We start from the raw sequence: 5,000 nt of genomic DNA, 5'->3' as shown, positions 1-5,000 counted from the left end.
GGTAGTGGTGGTGGTGGAATTGGTGATCGTAGTGAGGGTGGTACAGTGGTGGTAGAAGGTGGTGGTGGTATGGTAGGTGGTGGTGGTGGTGGTGCGGTAGGCTGATGGTGGTGGTGGTAGTAGCTGGTGGTGGTGGTTGTGGTAGTGTGAGGGTGGTGGTAGGGTGGTGGTGATAGTAATGTGATGGTGGTAGGGTGGTGGTGGTGGTGGTAGTGGTAGAGTGGTGGTGGTTGTGATAGAGTTGTTGTGGTGGTGGCAGGGTGGTGATGAAGGTATGGTGATAGTGGTGGTGGTGGTGATGAAGGTATGGTGATAGTGGTGGTGGTGGTATGGTGCTGGTGGTGATAGGGTGGTGGTGGTGATAGGGTGTTGGTGGTGGTAATGTGGTGGAGGTAGTAGGGTGCTGGTGGTGGTGGTGGTAATGGTAGTGGTAGTGGTTGTGGTAGAGTTGTGGTGGTGGCAGGGTGGTGATGGTGGTGGTAGTGAGGGTTGTGGTAGGGTGGTGGTAGTGAGGGTGGTGGTGGTGGTAGTGAGGGTGGTGGTGGTGGTAGTGAGGGTGGTAGGGTTGTGGTGGTGCTAGGATGGTGGTGGTGGTGGTACGGTTGTGGTGGTGGTAGGGTGGTGGTGGTTGTGGTAGGGTGGTTTGTGGTGGTGGTAATGGTGGTGGTAGGATGCTGGTGGCGGTGCTAGAGTTGTGGTGGTAGGATGCTGGTGGTGGTGCTAGGGTTGTGGTGGTGGTAGGGTTCTGGTGGTAGGGTAGTTGTGGTGGTGGTAGGGTTGTGGTGGTCGTAGGGTGGTGGTGGTGGTAGGGAGGTGGTGGTGGTAGGGAGGTGGTGGTGGTAGGGAGGTGGTGGTGGTAGGGTTGTGGCGGTAGGGTGGTGGTGGTGGTGGTGGTGGTGGTAGGGAGGTGGTGGTGGTGGTAGGCTGATGGTAGAGCCGTGGTGGTGGTGGTAGGGTAGTGCTGGTTATGGTAGGGTGGTGGTGGTGGTGGTACAGTGGTGATGGGGTGGTGGTACAGTGGTGATAGTAGTAGAGTGGTGGTGGTAGAGAGGTGGTGGTGGTAGAGTTGTTGTTGTGGTGGTGGTGGTAGTAGAGTGGAGGTCTTGGTAGGGTGGTGGTGGTGGTGGTGATGGTGGTGGTTGGGTGGTGGTCGTGAACGTGGTGGTAGGGTGGTGGTGGTGGTAGGGAGGTGGTAGTTGTGGTAGGGTGGTGGTGGTGATAAGGGGTGGTAGGGTGGTGGTGGTGGTTGTGGTGGAAGGGTATTGGTGGTAGGGTGGTGGTGGTGGTGGTGATGGTGGTGGTGGTGGTGGTGGTGATGGTGGTGGTAGGGAGGTGGTGGTTGTGGTAGGGTGGTGGTGGAGAGAGGGTAGTGGTGGTTGTGGTGGTAGGGTATTGGAGGTGGTGGTTGTGGTAGGGTGGTGGTGGAGAGAGGGTAGTGGTGGTGGTTGTGGTGGTAGGGTATTGGTGGTAGGGTGGTGGTGGTGGTGGTGGTGATGGTGGTGGTGGTGGTTGTGGTGGTAGGGTGGTGGTAGGGTGGTGGTGGTGATGGTGGTGGTGATAGGTGGTTGTGGTGGTAGGGTATTGGTGGTAGGGTGGTGGTGGTGGTAGGGTATTGGTGGTAGGGTGGTGGTGGTGGTAGGGTATTGGTGGTAGGGTGGTGGTGGAGTGGTGGTGGTGGTGGTGGTGGTAGGGTGGTGGTTGTGGTAGGGAGGTGGTGGTGGTGGTGGTTATGGTAGGGAGGTGGTGGTGGTGGTTATGGTAGGGTGGTGGTGGTGATAGGGGGTGGTGGAGAGAGGGTGAAGGTGGTGGTTGTGGTGATAGGGTATTGGTGGTAGGGTGATGGTGGTAGGGTACTGGTGGTAGGGTGATGGTGGTGGTGGTGGTAAGGTATTGGTGGTAGGGTGGTGGTGCTAGAGTAGTGGTAGGGTCGTAGTGATGGTGGTGGTACTCTGGTGGTGGTAGTGCTGGTGGTAGGATGGTGGTAGGATGGTGGTGGTCTTGGTAGGGTGGTGGTTGTGGTAGAGTGGTTGTATGGTGGTGGTGATGGCGGTGGTGGTACTGGTAGAGTGCTGGTGGTAATGGTGGCTGTGGTTGAATGGTGGTTGTGATAGTTGTTGTGGTGGTGGTAGGGTGGTGCTGGTGGTAATGGTGGCTGTGGTTGAATGGTGGTTGTGATAGTTGTTGTGGTGGTGGTAGGATGATAGTGGTGGTGCTTGTGGCGGTATGGTGGTAGTCATAGAGTGGTGGTATAGTTGTTGTGGTGGTTGTAGGGTTGTGATGGTGGTGGTAGGATGGTGGTAGTGGTGGTGGTGGTAGGGTGGTGATGGTGGTGGTAGGGTGGTGGTGGTGGTAGGGTGGTGGTGGTGGTTGTAGGGTGGTGGTGGTGGTTGTAGGGTGGTGGTGGTGGTGGTGGTGGTGGTGGTGGTAGGGTGGTGGTGGTGGTGGTGGTGGTGGTGGTTGTAGGGTGGTGGTGGTGGTGGTGGTGGTAGGGTGGTGATGGTGGTGGTAGGGTGGTGATGGTGGTTGTAGGGTGATGGTGGTGGTAGGGTGGTGCTGGTGGTGGTAGGGTGCTGATGGTGCTGGTAGCTTGGTTATGGTAACCAGATTTATTGGAGTTAAAAAAGCGTGGCGCGCGCGCGCGCGCGCGCGTGTGTGTGTGTGTGTGTGTGTGTGTGTAGATAGATATAGATAGATAGACACAGATAGATAGATAGATAAATAGACATAGATAGATAGATAAATATTGACTATTGTCGCTGCTGCGCTACACCTCAAACTGAGGCCGCTAATCAAACACTAACGTCTCCTACGAACTGCTTACATACCGTACGGTACAGTGAATGGGTCGACCACAGTTACCAGCTACTGAACATGACAGATTTTATAATAATAATTCGATATTTCATTTGGTTAGAATTATGCATAATTTTTCTAATTCATCCCGATTTCCTAAAAGAAGGTCACGTTACACCTAATGCAATAGCAAGTTTCTAAAAGCAGGTCAGTTAAGATAATCTGCTCAAAAAGCGGGACATTCTAGTCACAATTAAAAAAGCGGGACGGACGTCCAAAAAGCGGGACTGTCCCGCCTAAAAGCGGGACTCGGGTCACCTTAAGATTGGTAGTGGTGGTGGTGGTGGTGGTAGGGTGACTGGTGATGGTGGTAGGGTGGTGGTTGTGGTGGAAGGGTGTTGGTTGTGGTGGTAGGATGGTGGTTGTGGTGGTGGTAGTATGGTGCTTGTGATGGTAGGGTGGTGGTGGTGGTGATGGTGGTAGGGTGCTGGTGGTGGTGGTGGTACTAGTAGAGTGCTGGTGGTAGTGGTGGTGGTGGTAGGGTGATGGTGGTTGTGATACAGTTGTTGTGGTGGTGGAAGGGTAGTGCTGGTGGTGGTTGGGTGGTGCTGGAGGTAGTAGGGTGGTGATGGTGGTAGTGGTGGTGGTGTTGGTGGTAGGGTGGTGGTGGTGGTATAGTTGTTGTGGTGGTGGTAGGCTGTTGATGGTGGTAGGCTGTTGGTGGTGGTGGTGGTGGTTGGATGGTGGTGGCTGCAGGGTTGTGGTGGTAGGGTGGTGGTGGTGGTGCTATGGTGGTGGTGGTAGGGTGGTGATGGTTCGGTGGTGGTGGTTGGATGGTGGTGGTGCTAGGGTGGTGGTGGTGGTGGTGGTAGGATGGTGGTGGTGTTAGGGTGGTGGTGGTGCTAGGATGGTGCTTGTGGTGGTGCTAGGATGGTGGTGGTGGTGGTGGTAGTGGTCGTGGTTTTAGGGTGGTGGTGGTGGTGGGTGGTGGTGGTAGGGGGATGGTGGTGGTGGTAGGGGGATGGTGGTGGTGGTAGGGGGGTGGTGGTGGTGGTAGGGGGGTGGTGGTGGTGGTAGGGGGGTGGTGGTGGTGGTGGTAGGGGGGTGGTGGTGGTGGTAGGGGGTGGTGGTGGTGGTAGAGTTAATGTGCTGGTGGTAGGCTGGTGCTGGTGGTGGTGGTGGTGGTAGGATGCTGGTAGTGGTAGAGTGGTGGTGGTGGTGGAAGGGTTGTGATGGTGGTTGGGTGGTGGTGGTTGTGTTGGGGCGGTGGTAGTGGTGGTAGAGCTGTGGAGGTAGGGTGATCGTGGTATAATTGTTGTGGTGGTGGTAGGGTGGTGGTGGTCGTGGTAGTGGTAGGGTGGTAGTGGTAGGGTTGTGGTGGTGGTAGGGTGGTAGTGGTAGGGTTGTGGTGGTGGTAGAGTGGTGGTAGGGTGGTGCTGGCAGGGTGGGGGATGTGGCGGTAGGGTTGTGGTGGTAGAGTGGTGGTGGTTGGTTGCTGGTGGTGCTGGTAGGGTGGTGGTGGTGGTGGTAGGGTTGTGGTGGTGGTGGTAAGGTAGTGGTGGTGGTGGTAAGGTAGTGGTGGTGGTGGTAGGGTAGTGGTGGTGGTGGTGGTAGGGTAGAAGTACAGTTGTGGTTGTGGTGGTAGGGAGGTGGTGGTGGTAGTGGTACGGTTGTGTTGGTAGGGTGCTGGTGGTTGGGTTGTGGTGGTGGTGGTATGGTCCTGGTGGTGGTATGGTCCTGGTGGTGGTATGGTCCTGGTGTTGGTAGGGTGGTGGTGGTGGTGGTGGCAGAGTGATGGTGGTGGTAGGGTGATTGTGGTAATGGTGGTAGGGTGGTGGTTGTGGTGGTAGGGTGGTGGTGGTGGCGGTAGGGTGGTCGTGGTGGTGGTGGTGGTGGTAGGGTGGTGGTGGTGGTGGTGGTGATAGGGTGGTGGTAATGGTGGTCGTGGTAGTGTGGTGGTGGTAATGGTGGTCGTGGTAGTGGTAGTGTGGTGGTAGTGGTAGTGTGGTGGTAGTGGTAGTGTGGTGGTAGTGGTGGTGGTGGTGGTAGTGGTAGAGTTATTGTGGTGGTGGTAGTGGTAGAGTTATTGTGGTGGTGGCAGGGTGGTTCTGGTGGTGGTAGGGTGGTGGTGATGGAAGGGTGATTGTTGTTGTGGTGGTAGGGTGGTGGTGGTGGTGGTGGTGATAGGGTGGTGGAGGTTGTAAGGT

The 5,000-nt window shown here is 56.3% G+C and overlaps 1 protein-coding gene across 1 annotated transcript in view; it reads left to right on the top strand.

Annotated features, from left to right (window-relative positions):
• LOC145399661 (cytochrome P450 4C1-like) overlaps positions 1 to 5,000 on the top strand; it is a 71,586-nt gene that overhangs the window by 36,431 nt on the left and 30,155 nt on the right. The window lies entirely within an intron of this gene.

This window comes from Coenobita brevimanus, chromosome 50 (assembly GCF_032717465.1).
Source record: "Coenobita brevimanus isolate Jiangsu-jjx chromosome 50, ASM3271746v2, whole genome shotgun sequence".
In the NCBI taxonomy this organism is placed as follows: domain Eukaryota; kingdom Metazoa; phylum Arthropoda; class Malacostraca; order Decapoda; family Coenobitidae; genus Coenobita; species Coenobita brevimanus.
Note: the sequence above shows the minus strand (reverse complement) of the source record. Positions and strands in the feature narration are given on the sequence as shown.